The 12,714-nt window shown below is 43.2% G+C and overlaps 1 protein-coding gene across 1 annotated transcript in view; it reads right to left on the bottom strand.

Moving 5' to 3' along the window:
* The window catches only part of OR7C1 (olfactory receptor family 7 subfamily C member 1), a 32,299-nt gene that overhangs the window by 10,341 nt on the left and 9,244 nt on the right, over positions 1–12,714 (bottom strand). The window contains exon 2 of the mRNA XM_063800583.1: positions 1,835–2,022. The gene's annotated coding sequence lies outside the window, so the exon portion shown is untranslated. The remainder of the gene's footprint in view (positions 1–1,834; positions 2,023–12,714) is intronic.

A 12,714-nucleotide genomic window follows, 5' to 3' on the forward strand; every position in this document is an offset into this window, starting at 1 on the left:
AAAACAAACAAACAGTCTTTAGAAGCAGTCAACAAACATGAAAAATTGCTCAAAAATTTCTCTACATCCTCACCAACATATTTTTTTATTTCTTTAATAATAAACCATTCTGACTGGTGTAATCATCAGATAAATGCAAATTAAAACCACGATGAGACACCATCTTACACCAGTCAGAATGGTTATTTTAAAGAAATTAAAAAAAAAAAAAAAAAAACAGATGTTGGTGAGGATGCAGAGAAAAGGGACTGCTTATGCGCTGTTGGTGGGAACGCAAATTAATTCAGTCTCTATGGAAAACAGTATGGAGATTTCCCAAAGAACTAAAAGTAGGACTACCATTCAATCCAGCAACCCCACTAGTGGGTATATACCCCAAAGAAAAGAAATCATTACACAAAAGACACCTGAACTAATACATTTATCACAGCACTATTCACAATAGCCAAGTCATAGAATCAAGTTAAGTGTCCACCGATGTATGATTGGATAAATAAAATGTGGTATATATACAGCCAACAGAATACTACTCAGCCATAAAAAGAATGAATTCATGTCTTGTGCAGCAACATGGATGGAACTGGAGGCCATTATCCTAAGTAAAATAACTTGGAAACAGAAAATCAAATACCATATGTTTTCACTTATAAGCAGAAGCCAAACAATGTATACCATGGGCATAGATAATGGAATAATAGTAGGCATTGGAGACTCCAAAAAGTGGGAGGGTGGGAGGGATGAGGTTTGAGAAATTACCTATTGGGTACAATGTACACTATTTGAGTGATGGTTACACTAATAGTCCAGACTTCACCACTATGCAATGTATCTATGTAACACAAACGTACTTGCATTCATTACATCTGTAAAATAAAAGTTTTTCCATTTATGTAGACACATTTCAACCTAACAGCCCAGAATGCTTTGTCCTCATTAGAACTCATAGAGTCATATCGGGGCCCAATTTGGGCTACTATGTAACATTTGGTGAAATATATTTTGATTACTTCTGTAATTATGCACCTCGTTGTATGCCCCCCTTTTTTTACTTCTGTTACAATATTTCCTTTGTCATATACATTTAAGATATTTTTCTTTGTTTTGCATATTGAGTAGGTTTCTTGAAATTCTTTTGGAACATGTTATGTAAATGAACAAATAAATCAATGGTGTGTTTCGAGTGACACTCAGCCCTGAATTTGACCCATTGTATCTCTACTTTCAAAAGCATTCTCTGAGATCTCCTTAAACTCACTGTTGTGCTGATGAGGGATTGATCCACAGAATGTAAGAAACATCTCTGGGGTCAGGTTCTAGAGGGAAAACGCTGAAGTAAAACTCACACCTGCCCAACTCCAAGTCAGGGCCTTTCTCACTCACAATGCTTCATAAATATAAGGAGATGGTAAAGTTGAAATAGAGCCGAATCCCGAGGCTTGCACATACGTAAAGGAAGGTCAGATCCGGCTGCAGGAAGAGAGTGGCCCTGGAATTGTGCCAGATTGAAAGCAAGAAACAGAGATTGAAAGCAAGAAGAAACAGTAATGGAGAGCAAGAAACAGATTGAAAGCAAGAAGAAACAGAGATTGAAAGCAAGAAGAAACAGAGATTGAAAGCAAGAAGAAACAGAGATTGGAAGCAAGAAGAAACAGAGATTGGAAGCAAGAACAGAGAGAGGACCGGCTGCAAGAATCCCCTTCAGAGCGAGGGACACAAACTGCTCAGGACTTTGAATCAATCCTCTTTCACCATCTCATCATTTCTGGCTGTATCCCAGAAGACATGGTTAATAAAAGCTTTTCTTCCCTCCACAAAACTTTCCCACAGTACTTACGGGTTTACTCTGGCTTCTCTTGATATCCCTCAATGGACTTGGCTCTGTTGACCTTCCCTCCTTGCACAATCGGTGCAGGCAGGGCAAGGGGGTGGGTGTCAGGGGCTGGTTCTCTGGAGTGGATGGACATTTCAGAGAGGCGTAGAGAAGCTGCTCTTGGTCTGGGGCTGGTGAACTGCAGGTGGGTTCTGCAAAGGGAGAATTTACAGTTTATGGAGAACCGGAGGCTGAATACTCAGGGCTCCTCATTAAATAAATTGTTTTATTGTTGCTCAGTTCTCCAAGCAGTTCAGCTCCTTGGAGGCCAAGCAATATAAATAAAAAGTGTTTCTGCCAGTTCATTCCCCGTGGGCTCACCTTTGGGACTAGACACATATTCCTTTCTATTCGATGGTTTTCATCTCCCTTAGAATGAACATCCTTCCCCCAACACTGGAAATGACCCCTCTTCCAGGGCACATCTCAGGAACCACCTCATGAATCTCCAAGTTTCTGAGGGACACTCGGTTTCCAGTGTTAGACTTAGACATATGGTTTTGTCCCCTAACCACATTCAACCAAAATGAGTTTTTTTGTTTGTTTGTTTTTGTTTTTTGAGACGGAGTCTTGCTCTGTCGCCCAGGCTGGAGTGCAGTGGTGCGATCTCGGCTCACTGCAAGCTCCACCTCCCGGGTTCACACCATTCTCCTGCCTCAGCCTCCCGAGTAGCTGGGACTACAGGCGCCCGCCACCACGCCCGGCTAATTTTTTTTTTTTTTTTTTTTATAGTGGAGATAGCGTTTCACCATGTTAGCCAGGATGGTCTCAATCTCCTGACCTCATGATCCGCCCGCCTCAGCCTCCCAAAGTGCTGGGATTACAGGCATGAGCCACGGCGCCAGGCCCGAAATGAGCTCTTAACTGCAGCTTTGTCCTGGCTTCTATTCTGGACACTGGAGACAGATTCTGGAGAAAAATTAATGGGCCATTTCCCTTGGTAGAGAGTAAAAAAGGCTCATTTTGGCTGCAGAGTTAGCGTTTTCTTGTCTCAGTTTTTCTGAGTTATTCGGTTTCTTCATCTGGGCTAAACACATATTTTTAATCCACATGATCTAATTTTTTGGGCTATATTTCTATGTATGTTATTTGGAGCATTTCTTCCCAATGGGAAGGAATTTGGATAAAAAATAATCAGTACCTGACAGTGACTAAGAGCATGCACTGGCAAACATTTTTGTAAAGGGCTCAGTGGTACATATTTTAGGCTTTTTGGGTCCTATGTTCTCTGTCACAATACTTAACTCTGCCATTGCTGTGAATGCAGGTGTATGCAATACTGACACTAATGGGCGTGGCTGTTTGTATTAGCCTCCTGTGGCTGCTGTCACATATAACCACAAACTGGGTGGCTGAAAGCAACAGGAATGTATTCTCTTATAGTTCTGGAGTCCAGAAGTCCAAAATCAAGGTGGAAGAAGGGCCAGGCTTCCTCCAGAGTCTCTAACGGTGATTCTGTTCCTCGGCTTTTCCATGCTCTATGGCTCCAGGTGTTCCCGACCTTGCAGCTGCGTCATTCCAATCTCTCTCTCTCTGTGTCATTTGGTTTCCTCTGCACCTGTGTGTGTTTTCTCCTGTGCATGTCGCTTATAAAGACACTGTGTCATTGAATTTAAGGTCCACCTGGATAATCCAGGATGATCTCATCTCAAGATGCCTAATTGTATCTGTAAAGACTCTTCGTGCAAATAAGGCTACATTCACTGGCACTAGGGGTGAGGATGTGAGCTTATCCCTTAGGGGGGCCAACATTCAACTCACCAAACTTACTGTGCTCAAATAAAGCCTTTTTACAAAGAGGCTGTGGGTAGGATTTGGCCTGTGGGCAGTAGTTTGCTGACCCCCAACTTAGAGGGTAGATTCAGATACAGGGAGCTGATAATCACAGAGGACACTAAAATTTAAAGAAAAGTTAAATATGGCTTCATTTCTGCTACTGTAATTCACCTATTAAAAGGACTGTCAGACTATCCACCATACTCTAATCTTTTATTATGCAAGCTGTAAATACAGATGAAGCTTCACTTGCTCACCCGCTGCTCACCTCCTCCCGTGCGGCCTAGCTCCTAACAGGCTGTGGGCCAGTACTGGTCTGTGGCCCAGGGGCTGGGGACCCCTGCACTAAGTTATTTACTACTGTGGACCCATGGGGTGTAGGTGCTTTTTATTGAGCTTCCTGGTGTGTGTTGTTCAGTCTTTGCTGCAGTGACTGGGGCAGCTCTGCTTCGTGCTGTGGACAGGCTGGGATGGTTCTACTCCATATGTCTTGTCAGTGGATTAGGAAGGGCATGCTCTTATTGAAATAGCAGAGGCTTTACTGCTCAGCAGAAATATGCAAGGTCTCTTAGGGGCTACACTTAGAGCTGGCATGCTTTCTATAATCTCTTCCATTGAGGGAAGAGAGGGACCCTCTCATATTGTTTTATACTCAGTACCTGTTTTAAGAAAAAAACAAAGAAGTGAAGTCAAAGACAGGCAGCCCGGTGCCAGGCCCAAAACCAGGCCTGGGCCTGCCTGGCGTAAACATAGTAGTTAAAAATCAACTCATGACTTAGAAACCGATGTTATCCATAGATTCCAGACATTGTATAAAAGAACTTTGAAACTCCCTGCTCTGTTCTGTTCCACTCTGGCCACCAGTGCATGCATGCCCTGTCACGTACCCCCTGCTTGCTCAAATCAATCACAACCCTTTCATGTGAAATCCTTAGAGTTGTGAGCCCTTAAAAGGGACAGGAATTTCTCACTCGGGGAGCATGGATTTTAAGACGCTAGCCTGCCAATGCTCCCAGCTGATTAAAGCCACTCCCTTCACTATCTCGGTGTCTGAGGGGTTTTGTTTGCGGCTCGTCCTGCTACACCATAATATAGAATTAGAGGGAACACTTCCTACCTCATTTTATGAGGCAAAAGTTATCCTGGTGATGGCTGGGCATGGTGGCTCATGCCTGTAATCCCAGCACTTTGGGAGGCCGAGGCGGGTGGATCACTTGAGGTCAGGAGTTCAAGACCGGCCTTGCCAGCATGGTGAAACCCCATCTCTACTAAATATACAAAAAATTAGCCAGGCATAGTGGTGCACGCCTGTAGTCCCAGCTACTTGGGAGGCTGAGGCAGGAGAATCACTTAAACCTGGGAGGCGGAGGTTGCAGTGAGCCAAGGTTGCACCACTGCGCTCCAGCACTCCAGCTTGGGCGACACAGCGAGATTCCATCTCAAAAAAAAAAAAAAAAAAAAAAAGTTATCCGAGTGTCCAAACCAGAAAACATTTACAAGAAAGGAAATCTTCAAACCAATATACCCCATGAACACGGATGCAGAAATTCTCAACAAAATTAACAAATTAAATCCAAAATGTACAAAAATAATTATACACTGTATTAGTCCATTTTCATACTGCTATAAAGATACTACCCTGCCGGGCGCAGTGGCTCACGCCCGTAATCCCAGCACTTTGGGAGGCTGAGGTGGGCGGATCACAAAGTCAGGAGATTGAGACCATCCTGATCTAACTCGGTGAAACCCTGTCTCTACTAAAAATACAAAAAATTGGCCAGGCATGGTGGTGGGCGCCTGTAGTCCCAGCTACTTGGGAGGCTGAGGCAGGAGAATGGCGTGAACCCAGGAGGCGGAGCTTGCAGTGAGCCAAGATTGTGCCACTGCACTCCAGCCCCAGCGACAGAGTGAGACTCCGTATCAAAAAAAAGATACTACCCGATACTGGGTAATTTATAAACAAAAAAGGTTTAATTGCCTCACAGGTCCTTATGACTGGGGAGGCCTCAGGAAACTTACAGTAATGGAGGGGAAGCCAGACACGTCTTCACAAGGCAGCAGGAAAGAGAGGCAGAGAGAGAGAGAGAAGGGGGGCATGCCAGACACTTATCAAACAGCCAGATCTTGTGAGAACTCACTCACTATCACAAGCACAGCAAGGGGGAAATCTGCCCCCATGACCCAATCACCTCCCACCAGGCCCCTTCCTTGACACATGGGGATTACAATTCGAGATGAGATTTGGGTAGGGACACTGAGCCATACCATATTGTACACCATGACCAACAGGATTTAGGTTAGGTCAGTCTCTTTAATAAATGCCATTGGGAAAACTTGAAATCCGCATGTGTAAGAGTGAAATTGGATCCTATTTCACGCCGTATATAAAATTCACTCAAAATGGATTAAAGACTTAAACATAAGACCTGAAACTGTAGAGCTACTAGATGAAAACATAGTGGAAAGACTGCATGACATTGGTCTGGGCAATAATTTTTTGGAAATGACCCCAGAAGCACAGGCGACAAAAGGAGACAAAATGTAAAATGAGATTACATGAAACTAAAAACTTCTGAATGGCAAAGAAAAGCAATGAGCAGAGTGAAAAGACAACCTATGGGTTGGCAGGAAACATTCACAAACCACCCATCTGATAAGGGATTCATATCCAAAATATATAAGGAACCCAAACAGCTCAATAGCAATAAAACATATATCCTGATATTAAAAAATGGACAAAGAACCTGGATAGATATACAAAATGGCCAACAGGAATATGGAAAATGCTCCTTTATTTATTTATTTTTTTTTGAGACAGAGTTTCATTCTTGTTGCCCAGGCTGGAGTGCAATGGTGCGATCTCGGCTCACTGCAACCTCCACCTCCCGGGTTCAAGAGATTCTCCTGCCTCAGTCTCCTGAGTAGCTGGGATTACAGGCACCCACCACCATGCCCAGCTAATTTTTGTATTTTTAGTAGAGACAGGGGTTTCACCATGCTGGCCAGGCTGGTCTCGAACTCCTGACCTCAGGTGATCCACCTGCCTCGGCCTCCCAAAGTGCTGGGATTACAGGCGTGAGCCACCATGCCTGGCCGGGAAAATGCTCCTTAACTGAACGGACCTCTTCTTGGCCAAAGGAATCCCAGAAAAACTTTTAAAGCTCCACTTCCAGCCATGACGGGACGAGAGGTCAAACACACCTCGTTATACCCCTTCCTTTTCATGGTTCACTACACAACAACCAACCAGCATTAATAAAATAGAGACCATGAGACTGGCAGAACAGACTTCTTGTGGCAATAAGATACCCAATTATAAGCAGGGCCTAACGCCATGCCCGGCAAGCATTAAGTCACACACCCTACCCTTAAAGAATAATTTATGTTCTACCTGCCACATGGTTTTTATTTTTCTCTAGCAGCTAAACAAGCTCTGGACTCAGGGTCAGCAATATTAAAACAATTTGCAGCTCCACCAGATGCTAACTGACCCCCAGCCCCTATTCCAGCAGCCATAGCTACTGCTTTGATTGGGCAAGAGACTGATTTGGGCAACTTTCTCCTGATAAGAAGACCACTGACTGTGGACTGGCTCTGGCTCGTCTACAGAGGCTGCTCACTTGCGTGCTTCTCTGTTCTGAAAAGAACTTTTGAGGGATAGGGTCTACTTGTAATACATTTAAATGTTAAAGTCTCCACTCCAAAGTGGGCATGGGTTGTATGTTGCATGAGTGTTTGTTTCATACACGTGCACCAGGGCCAGCTTCATGAATATTCATATCTCCTCCTATAACCTGTTGAATATGTATGTCTAGCCAACCCATTGAGCATAAAGCTCTTAGCTCTTACCCCAACCCCTCCTCCTTAGAAATGCCTGTCTCTCTGGTATTGGCTAGAGGCTGTGCTTCCCAGTCTGTGGGATTGCCATCTTGCAGGCTGTAACCCTTTACAAGAAATAAAGTCTCCTTTCCTTTTCTAAATTTATAAATTGTGGGGGGTTTAAAAGTTAACATAGCCACATAAACATGTTTCCCTTAGTTTAGAAGGGAAAAACAATTTTCTGGAGATATCAAGGGCTGTGTCCCCACCGCAAGTCAATGCTTTTTGATGATCCTAAGGACCTAATCAAGAGAGTTTCCTTGAGTCTCTGAGTTTGTGTGTGTGTGTGTGTGTGTGTGTGTGTCTGTGTGTGTGTGTGTTGAGACAAGGTCTTGCTCTGTTGCCCAGGCAGGCGTACAGTGGTGCAATCATGGCTCACTGCAGCCTCCACCTCCCCAGCTCAAGCCATCCTCCCACCTCAACCTCCCAGGTAGCTGGGACTACAGGAACCTGCCACCATGCCCAGTTAATTTTTAAAAAATGTTTTGTAGAGATGGGGTCTTGCTATGTTGCCCAGGCTGGTCTTGAACTCCTGGGCTTAAGTAATCCTCCCCACTTGGCCTCCCAAAATGTTGGGATTACAGACATGAGCCGCCATGTTCTGCTGAGTCTCTGACTTTAGAGGAAACTTTCAGTGAAAGGAGCGTACCCCATAAGTGTATACATCTACTATACACCCACAAAAATTTTTTTAAAAAGTTAAAGAAAGGAGTGATAAGGTGTGTGATGGTTAATACTGAGTGTCAACTTGATTAAACTGAAGGATGCAAAGTATTGATCCTGGGTGTGTCTGTGAGGGTGTTGCCAAAAACGATTAACATTTGAGTCAGTGAACGGAAAGAGGCAGACCCACCCTCAATCCGTGTGGGCACCATCTAGTCAGCTGCCAGCGTGGCTAGAATAGAGCAGGCAGAAGAAATTGGAAGGAGCCGACTTGCTGAGTCTTCCAGCTTTCATCTTTCTCCCGTGCTGAATGCTTCCTGCCCTCGAACATCAGACTCCAAGTTCTTCAGCTTTTGGACTCTTGGACTTACAGCAGTGGTTTACCAGAGGTTCTTGGGCCTTCAGCCACAGACTGAAGGCTGCACTATTGGCTTCCCTAATTTTGAGATTGTGGGACTCAGATTGTCTTCCTTTCTGCTCAGCTTGAAGATGATCTGTTGTAGGACTTCACCTTGCGATCATGTGAGTCAATACTCCTTAATAAACTCCACTTCATATATACATCTATCCTATTAGTTCTGTCCCTCTAGAGAAGCCTGACAAATAGAAGGTGCTAGGAGGTTAGATATCTGGAAGGCAGGTGAGTTATTGGAGAAGGAGTAAAAATTAATCAAATAAATAATTGGGTTCACCTATTGTCTAACATGGTCTCTTGGGAACAGAGAATGAGCAGGAAAAATTTCCTTACTGTCCAGACAGGAGTCCACAGAGAAATCAGACACTTACGGGTTAGTAAGTTCCAGCAGTAAGAAGGGAGGTGCCTAATGAGCAGATACAGGGAGCTGTGGCCCTCAGAGAATACAATAGAGAAAAAAAATGTCTAACAAACCCACTAATAGATTAACCCTCACAAGGAAATAATTGCAAAGTAAAGCTTGCTATCATACCCCAAAAGTAGGCTAGCTAATCTGAGTCCCAGACTGGGGACTGGGCTGAATGGGACCCTTCAGCCCATTCCAGGTGGGAATGGAAGTCCAATTGTTAAGACTCTGCAAAGGACATGATCTCATTCCTTTTTATGGCTGCATAGTATTCCATGGTGTATATGTACCACGCTTTCTTCAACCAGTCTGTTGTTGATGGGCATTTAGGTCGAGTCCATGTTTTCGCTCCAATTAATCGATCTACTTTAAAAAATAGTGGTCATCTTTTGCTGCTATGTAGAACATAAATCTGGCTAGAGGACCTATGCCTCACTCTTTCCTGCTGTCTCGTCTGGGGACAGAGCTTCATCCTCTATCATCAACCATTCAGGGTAAAATTCAGACTTCCATCTGGAGATCCTCTTCTCTGAGACCCCGTCCAGGTGAGCCCAGGAGCCCTCAGCAGGTTTCATGGGAAAGGTTCAGAGAGAACGGAAGCTGGGAACGTTTACCTGAAGTCACCTGAGAGCCAATCCAACTTAGGCCAGCGCCAAGAGGTTGCTATGTTTGTTTGCTTAGTTGACTGATTATTTCATAATCAATCTATTTAGTATGCTAAAAAGAGCAGCGTCTGTTAGACTCAGCAATGCAGAGACCACTGCTGACAATTAAGTGGTGGGAATGGAATTCCAACTGGTAAGACTGAAGAAGGAATGGGAGCTAAAAAGTGGTGCTGGTAACATCAGTTCATAGTCAAGGAGTTTTGCAGGTAAGAGAGAAAAAAAACTGAGTATTAAGTGTAAAGGATATACAGCAAACTGAGGGCTTTTAAAATATTTTTAATATTGGGTGTATTTGAGTATGTTCCTGTATCCATTAAAAAGATCACACCAATGTATTATTTGCAAATGCTACCTTGCCACAGCAGTTAATAAGTCATACATTTTATTTTATTTATTTATTTATTTATTTTTGAGACGGAGTCTCGCTCTGTCCCCTAGACTGGAGCGCAGTAGTGGCACGATCTCAGCTCACTGCAAGCTCCGCCTCCCGGGTTCACGGCATTCTCTTGCCTCAGCCTCCTGAGTAGCTGGCATTACAGGTGCCCACCACTGCGCCCGGCTAATTTTTGTATTTTTAGTAGAGATGGGGTTTCACCGTCTTGGCCAGGCTGGTCTTGAACTCTTGACCTCGTGATCCACCCGCCTCAGCCTCCCAAAGTGCTGGGATTACAGGCATGAGCCACCGCGCCCAGCCACCTGCCTTTTTTATAATAGCCGTCCTAACAGGTTTGAGGTGACATCTCATTGTGGTTATAATGTACATTTCTCTGATGATCAGTGATGTTGAGCATTTTTTCATGTACCTGTTGGCCAGCTGTATGTCTTCTATTGAGACATGTCTCTTCATGTCCTCTGCCTATTTTATTTTTTTTAAACTGGGTTACTTGTTTCCTTGCTGTTGAGTTTCTTCTGTATTGGGATATTAACCCCTTATCATATGTGTGGTTTGCAAATGTTTTCTCTCCTTCCATAGGTTGCCTCTCTGTTGATTGTTTTCTTTGCTGTGCAGAAGGTTTTTAATTTGATGTAATCCCTCTTGTCTATTTTCACTTTCGTTGCCTGTGTTTTGAGGGGTATATTTTAAAACCATTGCCCAGACTACTGCTTTCTGCCTATATTTTATTCTGGAAGGTTTATAGCTTCAGGTGTTATCCTTAAATGTTTTTAAAAATTTGCGTAAATTGGTTGGGTGCAGTGGTTCATGCCTGTAATCCCAGAACTTTGGGAGGCTGAGACGGTCAGATCACTTGAGGTCTAGAGTTCGAGACCAGCCTGGCAAACATGGCGAAACCCCATCTCTACTAAAAATAAAAAAATTAGGTGGGCGTGGTGGCATGTGCCTGTAATCCCAGCTACTCGGGAGGCTGAGGCAAAAGGATTGCTTGAACTTGGGAGGTGGAGGTTGTGGTGAGCCAAGGTTGTGCCACTGCACTCCAGTCTGGGTGACAGAGCAAGACTCCGTCTAAAAAAATAAAAAATAAATAAAATTTGTGTAAATTTAAGGGGTGTAAGTGCAGTTTTGTTACATGGGTATTTTGCCTAGTGGTGAAGTCTGGGCTTTTAGTGTAACCATCACCCAAATAATGTACATTGTACCCATTAAGTAATTTATCAGTCCTAACCCCCTCTCATCTTCCCACCCTTCCGGGTCTCCAATGTCTATTATTCCACATTGTATATTTATGTGTCCACATTATTTAGCTCCCACTTGTAAGTGAGAACATGCAGTATTTGACTATTTCTGAGTTATTTCACTTAAGATAATGGCCTCTAGTTTCATCCGTGTTTAAGTCTTTAACCTATTTTCATTTAATTTTTGTATATGGGTGAAATTAGGGTCTAATTTCATTCTTCTGCATATGGATATCCAGTTTTCCCAGCACCGTTTATTGAAGAGATGGTACTCTCACTATTGTGCTTTTTTTTTTTTTTTTGGCAATTTGTCAAAAATAAAAATTGGCTGTAAATACATGGATTTATTTCTGGGCTCTGTATTCTTTTCCATTGGTCAATGTGCCCCAATACAGTGCGCTTTCCATTTACCTTCTCCCCTCTGATTCACATGAATAATAAAACAAAGTCCCCAGATTTTCTGGATAATAAATGTATCCATACATGGAGCTCCCTAACTTTTATGGCTTTCACCCAAGGGACAGGATCCTAAATTATTTAGCTCTGGGAGTTGATGGGGCTCTGCATTCATGAATCCCTTGAAACTAAAGAGAACAAAGAGGTAACTTTCTTTTTCAACTTTTATTTTGGAATCATGGGGTATATGTGTAGGTTTGTTACAAAGATATATTGTGTGATACTAAAGTTTGGGGTATGGCTGAACCCATCACCCAGGTAGTGAGTACCCAAGAGGTAGTTTTTCAGCCCTTTTCCTACTCCCTTTCTCCCCACTATAGTAGTCTCCAGTGTCTGTTGATCCCAACTGTATGTCCATGTGTACCCAATGTTTAGCTCGCACTTATAAGTGACAACATGAAGTATTTGGTTTTCTGTTTCTGCATTAGTTCACTTGGGATAATGGCCTTGAGTCCTCTCCATGTAGCTACAAAGGACATGGCTTTTTCTTTTTTATGGCTGCATAGTATTCCCTGGTGTGTACATACTACATTTTCTTTATCCAATACACCATTGATGAGCACCTGCAATGATTCCATGTCTTTGCTATTGTGAATAGCACCACAATGAACATATGGGTGAATGAGTCCTTTTGGCAGGATGATTTATTTTCCTTTGGCTATATACTCAATAATGGGATTTCTGGGTCAAATGGTAGTTCAACTCAGTTTTTTGAGAAATCTCCAAACTGCTTCCCACAGTGGCTGGACTAATTTACATTCCCACCAACAGTGTATAAGTGGATATTATGCTCATGAAATAAGCCAGAGAGAGGAATAAAAAATGCTACATTATTTCACTTATATGTGGAATCTAAACAATGTCAAATACTGACCAGGTGTGGTGGTGGTTCATGCCTGTAATCCCAGCATTTTGGGAGGTCAAGATGGGATCACCATTTGAACTCAGGAAT

The sequence above is a fragment of the Pan troglodytes genome, chromosome 20 (assembly GCF_028858775.2).
Source record: "Pan troglodytes isolate AG18354 chromosome 20, NHGRI_mPanTro3-v2.0_pri, whole genome shotgun sequence".
In the NCBI taxonomy this organism is placed as follows: Eukaryota; Metazoa; Chordata; class Mammalia; order Primates; family Hominidae; genus Pan; species Pan troglodytes.